The 11,651-nt window shown below is 46.7% G+C and overlaps 1 non-coding gene across 1 annotated transcript; it reads right to left on the reverse strand.

Annotated features, from left to right (window-relative positions):
- Positions 1-10,649: 10,649 nt before the first annotated feature.
- On the reverse strand, positions 10,650-10,725 carry LOC149365447 (RNase MRP). The gene has a single exon (XR_016287757.1).
- Positions 10,726-11,651: the final 926 nt, after the last annotated feature.

An 11,651-nucleotide genomic window follows, 5' to 3' on the forward strand; every position in this document is an offset into this window, starting at 1 on the left:
CATAGAAATTCAGCCGCCGCGGCCGGGATCGAACCCGCGTCTTTCGGGTCAGCAGCCGAGCACCATAACCACTGAGCCACCGCGGCGGGTATTCAAGAAATGGGGAGTTGTGCGAGCTTAAGTGTGGGGTCAACCTCTGGACACTGACAATCATGGAGGAAGGAAAAAGAGAGGAGAGGCCATCACGTGACATTTTGTGAAGCCGGAAATCAGCTCGGCGCCATCTTGTCCGGGCTGACGTCATCGCATAAGTCCCGCCCTCGACTACTGCGCGCGCGTTTCAAAGCCAACGAAGGAGCGTGCTACCGCAGGGGCACAGATCCCCGCGCTGGTGGCGCTTGGCTGCTTACCGGCCGGTTTAGGGCGCCCTATGCCGGTGTTCGTCAGCGGAAAAGTTAATAAAGCGGAAATACCGGTGTGAGACAGGCGGCTACTTTCAGTTACTGCTTCGTACTGCGTCGTCTCCGCGCCGTCTCCAACTGCTCGGCCCTGGTCACAATTAGTAGCAGCCGAGAAAAATACTTATCTCAGCTCTTGCAAGCGCGGGAAGTGACCTTCGCTTTCAATTACAGCGGTGGCCCATCTTGCGGTGGTTATCTGCGGTGGCCCCCCTTTGGCAACGCGCGTCCCTGGGACTCTGAAGTTGATGGCTGCATTCGATGAAACTAGTATACTTGCTTGTTTAGCTCAGCGCTCGAAATTAGCCTTCACCGGGTGAGGTGAAGGACACGCGAGAAACGTGGGCCTCTCGTCGCGCGAAACCACACGACGGCCACCGATGCCCGGAAGGGCATTCGTCCGCTATCGAAAATCTCCTCCCTGTTCGAGGGGGGCACATGTTTTATTTATTTATTGGAAACGAAAATAATGGAAACGAAAATAAATGTGGAAACGAAATGTGGAAACGAAAATAAGAGTGCCCATTTATTCTTCACCGTCGCACGGCGTATGGCACTCCTTTTAATTCTAGGCACAGTTCACCCCATTATTAACAGACCTTTTTACGTGAGTTTACTTTTTAATCCTTTGCATTCTCCTCAAATTAAGGTATCGCGAAAATAAAAAGTGCTTTTTTTTTAAAGGACCTTCAGCCGAGCGCAGGTTTGCGTATGGGGTTGAAGTTTTGACAAATGTCATTTCTTTGCAGTTGATGACTTTCTTATAGAGCAGAAGCTTTTGTGTTGTTGTATATGATGTGAAGATATTGTAAATAGCCACGTTTTTTCGTGCGAGTTGTTTTTTGTGAGAAAATAAATGTTTTTTACAAATGAAGTTCTCGGCATCCTGTGTGCATTCGTATCTTTATGTAGATATTGCAGTGAACAAAACTAACCCTTCGCCTTTATTAAAGAAAAAAAAAATCTCTAAGGTATTGTTTAAGCGCAGGGTCTCTATCTTTTCATTTTTACCGGCGGCGTATAACAGGGGTGTGCAAGCATGCAAAGCGAGCGCAGCGGCTTCCTTTAAAATATCGCCCTCGACCGATGTCATAGCCCCGCTGCTCACACAAGCGCAATCGCGAAAAACGAAAATAGTTACACTAACACCAGTGACGATCACTAGAGCGTTGCAAGAGCACGCCTAATAGCAACGAGGTTTCACTGCCGATGGAAACGGGAGCGCGAATGGCACACGCACACTGCACGCACAGGACGCGAAACGTCCGCGCAATACGCCGACGACCTCTCTCGAGCGCACGGCGTATTGAATCACTGGTAAACGAACAGCGCGAGTGCTCCTCAGTAAGCAGCGGCGGTCGCCCGACGGCTCCGAGCAGTGACGCAGTTGACGAAATGCCCGTGCGATCGTGGTCGAGCACGTTGAAATCAATGCACGCAACAACGAGAGTTTTGCAGCGAATTCCGCCTGAGATATGAGTGAACGGCGCCAACGTAAGCTTGTGAGCACGATCAAAAACAAACTCGAGCAGTTGAGAAAAGTACGCCGCACCGCAACTGCTACGCCGCGGTCGTCTGCTACCGCCCGGCTTGCAAGCAGCAACTACGACGCCGTTGCTAAGCTGCCCGGACTAGGTGGCCTCCCGATCGCGAAAAAAACCACGTGATTTCCTCCACATTTTTCTCCCATGGTGTTGTGTGGAAAGGGCCTCTCCTCTCTTTTTCCTTCCTCCATGCTGACAATTTAACTGCTCCCTGTCACGGTGGGGAGCTTGCTCACAATCTGCCACCTACCAAGGTAAGCAGGTTGTTATGACGTCACATGGTCACGTGACAGGTGGCAAGTGGTCTGCATGCTTTTTCGCCCTTTACGCCGCCATTGACGCCGTATTTCAACAGGCATCACAAGTACGGAGCTCATATTTGGCATATTTGGCACGTCAACAGCGGACGTTGCGTTGCACTCAGATTCCTGCGCGCCTGATGCGCACTGTTCCAGCTTTTTTGCGGAAAACACAGCCACACTTCCTCGCGCTGCAGAGCTTTAAAGCCAGACTTTTAATGCGATAGCGTTTAGTGCCCCGCTACGCTGAAAAGTCGTAAGTGAGTAATTACTGAAACATCATAGTTACACAAAAATTCGTCGTGCTATTTATCATTAAGATATCAGTTTTTAAACCTGAACAGAGAGCGCTCTGAAAACCTAGAAGTAAAACACCGGGTACCGCAGTGTTTCATATTTGGTCCTACAATTTTTGTTATATATAAGTGATATTTCAGAAGTATATACCTGACATAGCTCTCTTTTCTGACGACACTAGTTCACAGGTAAGTACACAAAGGAAATAGAAAAAGCAGCTAACCTTTACCTCTCTCAGCTGTCTACTTGGCTGCAGGAGGATAGCCGGCAACTGAATATGCACAAAACAAAGTTTATACTTTTCAAACCCGTTCACAAAGCTACTAAACAAAGCATTACACTTAATTTCACAATGGAACGCATTGATCAGGTACCAATACAGAAATTTTAGGTGTCTGGTTTAGTGAGAATTTATCTTGGACCCCGCGTAATAATCACCTTCTGACCTATCTCTCCTGCGCTGTGGGTTGTATGAGCTGTATAGCTCCACTTATCCCTCTCTGGCTAGAAAAAAAAACTTTATATTACGCGCTATTTCACTCACGTCTACTTTATGCAATATTAGTGCGGGGCACTACTACGACCGGAAATTATGACAGGTTGCTCGTGCTGCAGAACACGTTCCAAGTCTCATTGAAAACTATACAGGTAGAATAAGTGACCTACCAACCGAGCCACAATTCTTATGACACAAGTTATTAAAGACCAATAAAGTTTATTACTCTAAACTGATGCAACTAATCTATAAGAAGAAACCTTATACTGGACTTCGAGACAGGTCGTTACAATACCTTCCGAGCCGATACCCATACAAAAAAAAATTGGAACTAATTATGGGAAACAGGCTATTGAGTATCAAGTAATAGATACTTGACCGCCATGAACGCTACTTTATTTTACACTAGCATTTAAGCAATTCAAATGAAAGTATAAAGCATTTCTACTGATCATCGAGGTCAATTTTTGCATATAGGTACTCATAAGCGTATGCAAGCCATCAGTTTTGTGAATTTTTTCCCAGGTTTAAGTCATCATGTCATCCATCTCAAACGCCAATTCATTATCTCACAAACCTCTTGTCGCGAAAAGTGTGTTGTGTACTGTTATACCGCGAAAGTTATGTGAATCTTTAACCGGCATTCTGTGTTGTTTTTTTGTCACTGTGTATAATGTTGAGCAGAAGGAAACACTGCGTATGTATGCCTACTGCGAATTAAAGTTGGGAGACGAGGTCTTGTCACGCTCCATGCCTTTTGCCTTGTCTTCCACTTTCAGTTGAAAGAAAATAAAATGTTCTCTCTCTCTCTGTTCGTTCATCCCAGTCCTGCTGCCACTCTTTGCGGAGTGCTGTCCTAATATGTGGCCTGATGCTCTGGTATGGAAGTTGGTTTACATTAACAAGACTCAGTTCGACAACTGATGCAGTTTGGCAATTGATGCAGTTCGGAAACTGCTGCAGCAAGCCTATCTGCTTCCTCATTTCCATCTATGCCACGGCGACCGGGTACTCAGCATATAGTGATTATGAGCTTCAATGTGCGTGCAGACCTTAGGCATTTGAAGGGGTAAGTGATAATAGGGTTATTACAGGGCTTCCCAGAGGACAGGGCCGTATCCACACTTAAGGAATCTGAGTAAATAACAGAGGTTAGGATTTTCTTTTGCAGGATGGACCTAACAGCACGCACGATACCATGACATTCTGCAGTGAATATGCTTGTGTGTCTATGCTTTGTTTTTATTACAGAAAATTGACTGCTGTGAACTGCTCATGAAACTGAAGATGTCTTGGAGGCATCAGTGTAAAACTCTGCGCACTAATACTTTCTTGGAGGCACATGGAATGACGTTTTATGCCAATTGGCGACCAGTCTTTGCAACCTCAGAAAAAGATATGTCGGAAAAAGCTTTATGCACTTCTCAGGGAGCAATTATTTCTTTGGAAAAAGTCGCCATTATATTGGAGACTGGTATGTTCATGTCTTGGATAAGTGTGGTTACTCTGATGCGTAAATACGGTGTTTCAGACGGTCGGTTTGAAAACAGCACTGTACTGGTTGGGTTTCCCGATAGCGCGTTGCATGGGCGGTCGGCATGAGATAATACCTTAGTGACGTATGTTATACTTGTATACTTCCACCGTCGTTCAAGTGACTATCGGTCCGTCTCAACATACAAACTCGCAATTGGGCTTATACGGAAAGCCACCAATCGCAGACCCAGGTGGTACACTGCATCGAGCATTTTTAAGATGGTTCTTCGAACTCACTCGTGCCCTACTGAGCCGTAGTCTATACTTGACAAAACTACGGTGTTTAGATGACTCGGCAGTCTCGATCTGTACCCTAAGACTAGTGTGACAGGATCTTTAGAAGGTTCAGCGTCTTCATGCATTTAACTCTTAACTACTTAATGTGTGTGACGAATGTAAGCTTTTCGTCGACTATGACGCCTTTTTGGACAGCAATCTGAGACAGAAATCTGAGGCTTTTTTGGACAGCAATACCTTGCCCGTTCAGTGTGATGTCAGGTTCGGGTCTAATACCACGTTTTTGTAGAAGAAATATGTCGTGGTGCCTTACGTTCACCGCGTGTCGCATAACCTAAATATGATAGCAAGCAAGTTTGGTGTGGACATCGTTTTCACGGCACCTCGAAAACTGGTAAGCCGTTGCGCACTGGCGAGCCGAAGTCATAACAAACTGGCTTGCAGCATCAAACATGTAACCAAGTTCGTTGCGGTCAAGGTTGGTGTTGTCTACGAAGTCCGTTTGAGCTATGGCCGCGTCTACATAGGGCAGACCAGTCGCTGCCTCAATTAACACTTGGGAGAACACGCTGCTTACTTTAAATCGTCTCAATCTAATAACCTGCCTAAGCATTGTTTCAGCTGTTTCCATTTCAGCTATGGCCGCGTCTACATAGGGCAGACCGGTCGCTGCCTCAATGAACACCTGAGAGAACACGCTGCTTACTTTAAATCGTCTCAATCTAATAACCTGCCTAAGCATTGTTTCAGCTGTTTCCATTTCAGCTATGGCCGCGTCTACATAGGGCAGACCGGTCGCTGCCACAATGAACTCCTGAGAGAACACTCTGCTTACTTTAAATCGTCTCAATCTAATAACCTGCCTAAGCATTGTTTCAGCTGTTTCCATTTCAGCTATGGCCGCGTCTACATAGGGCAGACCGGTCGCTGCCACAATGAACTCCTGAGAGAACACTCTGCTTACTTTAAATCGTCTCAATCTAATAACCTGCCTAAGCATTGTTTCAGCTGTTTCCATTTCAGCTATGGCCGCGTCTACATAGGGCAGACCGGTCGCTGCCTCAATGAACACCTGAGAGAACACGCTGCTTACTTTAAATCGTCTCAATCTAATAACCTGCCTAAGCATTGTTTCAGCTGTTTCCATTTCAGCTATGGCCGCGTCTACATAGGGCAGACCGGTCGCTGCCACAATGAACTCCTGAGAGAACACTCTGCTTACTTTAAATCGTCTCAATCTAATAACCTGCCTAAGCATTGTTTCAGCTGCAAATGACACCCACTTTTTGAAAAAAAAACAAAAGTTCTTGGCTGTTCTAAAGGACAATTTGCGAGGGAGCTTCTTAGGCGTCATTTATTCATAGGTTAGGAAGCGCTAAGTGCGTGAGGGAAGTGTCTATTGTTCTGTTGCGAAAGGAATCTATGTTTCTAAATGCTGCGTAGTTTCTTGGGTTTTGGTGCTTGAAGGTGGAAGAGGCGCTTCCTGTTACTTTTCGTGCAATTTTATCTCGTCGTTTAGCTCCACATTACCATGGTTCAGATTGTCTTTTTCCTGCCCCCTCGTCTTATTCACTGGTAAGCTGGGCATGCGCATTCAGTTCCTCGAGCTCATAATTCGGCTTCCGATTCTTTCAGTTGCAATTTAGCGCTCGTCCTGCGTTCCTCTCTTGTCCCCGTTTGTCTCGCGCTAAGCCAACCTGGAAATCATGAATCACCAACTGGCCCAAAACTCCACTTTGCTAGAGTTTTTATGCTTTGTAGTTCTTGCGTATCATTTTATCCTGAGTCCGAGCAATAAGAAACAAGACACTGCAGCAACTGGATCATTATGTACAAAAGAGTGGATAATCAGGAAGCGGGAAAAGTGGTCAGAGTCGTGCTGGGTTCTGGTGAAGCCCCTTTTCAGGGAGCGATCAGGTTTTTTGGAGGAAGTCCTTATGCGATAAGGGTGTGCTGACAGTTCCTAAAATGGCGCCTGTGTTTCACCGTCTTATTCACAGGAAGGTCACAGAACCCCCCAATGGTAAACAGACGGGAAGCCCGTTAGCCGGAGCTTGACTATGGTCCCGACCGCCACCGTTCATGGCTTCTGCCCTTCACCTCAAAGCCTTTCGCCACAGTACGGATGACAGCTTCGGTGTGGCGGCTAAGGGTTCATGGTAGCGCCATGCACCATCACCTTGAGACTCAAGGTGCCCTTGCGGGCTTTCTAGAGAAATAACGTGGTAGCCTTCCTGGCTCATTCAATGCAGGCTGCCATGCTATTGCACTGGAACGATGTGAGACAAAAGCAAGACCGCATCTCTCGGCTCGATGCTGGTTCGTGACTTCACGTGTACCGTCAAATGTTGTGCGACGTCAAGGAACTCTGTTCCATTTGCTAAGGCTTAGTGTCGCGTACTCCTAGCCTATTAACGAGAACGCTGTAAGAGGGAAAGTAGAGAAATTCAGGATATCGCTGCAGAACAGATGTTCGGCTCTAAGGAAGACGATCTTTATTTTGAAAGAATGAACGATCCCCTCAAAGCTATCATTACGGAGTGTGCAGTAGAAGTAGGCGGTAGGATGGTTCGACAGGATACCGGCAAGCTATCTCAGGAGGCGAACAATCCGATTAAGAAACGCCGATGCATGAAATCGTTTAACCCTAAGGACAGAATAGAACTGGCAGAGCTGTCGAAGTTAATAAATAAGCGCAATTATGCAAAAACAGCGCGAACAAACGGGGACAAGAGGAAGAAAACACAGGAACAAGCGCTGACTCTAAACTAAAGTTTAATCACAGGAAACACGCTTATAAAAGGAAAACAGAAAAAAAAAAGAAACCAAAACCAGAACGCACGTGCTACTAAGTGATATCCATATATGCATCCTCACAGTCACGCAGGAACAGGGATGGTTTGTGGCACACAATCTTGCCTTCTTTGCCATATTATACACCTCGATGATTTTCCTGGTCAACTGGTCGGGGTGTTTGTACAAAATGTCAGGGTTTTCTTCCCCTCGTCCCCGTTTGTTCGCGCTGTTTTTTGCATAATGTACCACCAACTCGCCCGCTTAACTATCCTGTGGAAATAAGCGCAAGGTAGCCGACACAAGGAAGTTTAACATGGAGAACATCGAGCAAACTGAGAAAATCTAAAGAACGAAGATAGCCTAAAAGCAGTGAAGTGAAAACTAGGCATAGGTAAAAACCAGGTGTATGCGCCGAGAGGTAAAGAGGGCAATGTCATTAGCAATGTGGATAAGATAGTTAACGTAGCCGAACAGAGAGAGAGGAAAACAAGGACGGAAAGGCGGGGAGGTTAACCAGGCGATGCCCAGCAGGCTACCCTACACGTGGGGAGGGGATGAAAGACAGCGGCAACGATATGAGCTTTCCAAGTATCCATCGACCACTATGACTAGGGGACAGAGGGCGTACACTTAAAGCTTAAAGCTCAGCCCTGAGTCCGTTAAGAACCTCTGGAGCGCTTTCACCGCTTTCCTTTGAGAGGAAGGTTTTTTCCAAGGTCCTAGTATGCGTGATTCTGTTAGGGGACTAGAGTTCAAGCATCCGAGAGTGGCAGCCAGGAAGGCGCACTCTCGCTCAAAACGAGAGCAGTGACAGAATATGTGCCAGATCGTTTCATCGCAACCGCACTGCTCTCACGCTAGAGACTGCCATCGCGATAAGATTAGAATAGGCGTTTGTGCACGCCACTCTCAGCCACAGGCGGTACAACAGCGTAGTATCACAGCGGGGGAGGCCAAATGGTATTTGAAGTTGAAGCAAGGGGTTGAACCAACGATGCTACGAGATGCATTATCGAGGAGACTATGAAGCCCATGTTGGCCTGTTTCGATGGTCAACGAGTGTGAATCAGAGGTGTGCCCTTGTACAAAGGGCACGCCTTGTGGCGAAAGTAGCCGAAGTGTTCTACACAAATCTATGCCGTAGCGAATGTAATGAGAACGTTAATAAGAGAGGCAGTAGAGCATAGCAATGTGCAGTAACGAAGGAGGAAGGAAAGAAAGCCTTAGGAGCAGTGCAAAGGGGGAAAGCAGCGGGTGAGGATCAGGTTACAGCAGATCTCTTGAAGGACAGTGGGAAAATTGTGCTAGAAAAACTAGTCACACTGTATACGCAATGCTTTATAATCTGGTTTGTACCAGAAGCTTGGATAAACGCTAACATCACCTTCAATCATAAGAAAGGAGATGTCAAGCTTACTCTCAGTTGCCTACAAGGTATTTACTAAGGTAAACGCTAATAGAGTCAGGGCAACCTTAGACTTCAATCAACCAAATGATGAGGCCGGCTTTCGTAAAGGGTACTCGACAATAGACCCTATTCACGCTATCAATCAGATGATAAAGAAATGCGCGGAAAATAACCAACCCCTATATATAGCCTTCACTGCTTACAAGAAAGCATTCGACTCAGTGGAAACCACAGCTGTCATGCAGGCATTGCGTAAACGGGGTGTTGAAGAGTGTTATGTGAAAATATTGGAAGACATTTATAACATTTTCACAGCTACCATAGTTCTCCATAAAGTCAGCAATAAAATTCTAATAAGTAAAGTTGTACGGCAGGGAGACACGATCTCGCCTATGCTATTCACTGTCTGTTTACAGGATGAATTCTGGCGCATGAAATGAGAACTGTTGGGGATAAGAGTTAATGGAGAATACCTAAGTAATCTGCGATTCTCTGATGGCATTGTCTTGCTAAGTCACTTAGGACATGAACTGCAAAGCATGATCAATGAGTTAGACAGGCAGAGCAGAGCGGTGGCGCTAAAAACTAACTTGCAGAAAACCAAAGTAATGTTCAACTATCTAGCAAGGGAACAGCAGTTAGCAATTGGTAGCGAGGTGCTGGAAGTAGTAAGAGAATATGTCTACTTAAGGCAGGCAGTGACTGCTAATCTGGATCATGAGTGGGAAATAACTAGGAGAATAAGAATGGGGTGGAGCGCATATGGCAGGTTCTCTCAGATCATGAATGGCAGTCGACCAATATCCCTCAAGACAAAAGTATACAACACCTGCATCTTACCAGTACACACCTAAAGGGCAGAAACGTGGACACTAACAGACAGCGTTCAGCTTAAAGGGCAGCTGCAGCACTTTTTGAGAATTTCGCGATATTCAAAAATTGAAATCTATGTAGGCTGTAGGTAAAGCATGCCAAGTGTTTTTGCACTAGCATTTAAAATAGTGACGTAATCGACGATTGAATTTTGCGCTTCTCCTCAATACACTGGAGGAGTGCAGGGAAACTTAGCGTGACGTCAAAGAAGGTATGATTTCAAATTACCGCTGTCGTCCGCCACACCCTGCCCTGACGCGTTTGACGCTGCTAAACAACTCTCGGCAGGGTTCGCCTTCGGTGACGTTGGTTTTTTTTCTTCAAAGCAGGCGTTTGTGCGTTGAAAATATACCGATACCTTCAATGACGTCATCATGCGCCCCCCACTTGTCGTTGTGCGCTGCAGAGAAGCTTGAAGGGCGTCCGGATTTTAATTAGCGATTACTTCACCATTTCAAGTGCTAGCCCAAAAAGACTTCCCATGCTTTACCTGCAAGTTTCACACATTCGACCCTCTTAAGCTCGTTGATTTCTAAAACTTATGCAGTTTCCCTTTAAGGAGAACGCAGCGAGCTATGGGAAGGAAAATGGTAGGTGTAACGTTAAGATATCGGAAGCGGGCGGAGTAGGTGAGGGAACAAACGCGGGTTAATGACACCCTATAGTCGAAACCAATAGGAAGAAATGGGCTTGGGCAGGGCATGTAACGCAGCGCGTCCTCGCGATTACGTGCGCCCCGGGCCGGGGAGAAGGGCCTCGCGCCCCGGCACTTTCTGCCCTGGGTCTGGGGACTTTCCCCAGAGAAACGCTGGATCCACAGCGGGATCGTTCGTAGCTCCGAGATCAAGCGTAGGCGAAACATCCCCGGCATGTAACGCAAAGCCAAAATAACCGCTAGTGCTGAATTTGTAACGGAGTGGATTCCAAGAGAAGGCAAATGTAGCAGGGGTCGGCAGAAAGTTAGCTGGGCGGATGAGATTAAGAAGTGGGGGGGGGGGGGATACGGTAGCCACAACAGGCAATGGACAGGGTTAATTGGAGAAACATGGGAGAGGCCTTTGCCCTGCAGTGGGCGTTGTCGAGCTGATGATGATGCTGATGTATTAGTTCAAATCAAATCAAATCAAATCAAATCAAGTTTATTTCATAGTTACAGCACATGGTTATGAGGTATACCGGGTGTTTTTTTTTAGAAGGTCCAAAATTTAAAAAAAGGTAAATTGCTTTATATTTATTTTAGCACTGGGGCTATACTGGAGGCTACGGCGGGCGCCAGGCAAGAGGAAAACTGCTTTAATTAGTTCGCTGATTAACTAAATATGTTAATTAACTTTTCTAATTTTTGTTTTAGGGGATATGTTGTATTCGCAGAATTGGCGCGAGTCGGTCTCCCTTCTCTTCGGCGTGACTTCACAAAGCACCTGTTGCGCTCCTAGCGGAGAGCGCAGGCGTTAGGCGGCGGCGGTGGCACCGCCGCGCCACGGCAAAGGCTGGAAGTGCAAGTAGTAAAGCTTTCGCTTTAAAAACGGGGCCCCATCTCACGCCGTTGCCTTGCGCGGCGCATAGCCACGGCCGCGGCCTGACTGCGCTCTTCTCGTCAAGCCCATGAGATGCCGCCTCCAGCCTATACGCTTCGGTAGGTTGCAAAGAGAAAGCATCAGCGAGCTACGGAGACAGAAGAACGAGAAGAACGGCTTTCCAAGCGACGAGCTCAAGATGCAGCCAGGCGAAAAAACCCTCAGCGTCTTCGCATAGCCATACTAGCAT

This window comes from Amblyomma mixtum, chromosome 1 (assembly GCF_055824585.1).
Source record: "Amblyomma mixtum isolate Tamu chromosome 1, ASM5582458v1, whole genome shotgun sequence".
NCBI lineage: Eukaryota > Metazoa > Arthropoda > Arachnida > Ixodida > Ixodidae > Amblyomma > Amblyomma mixtum.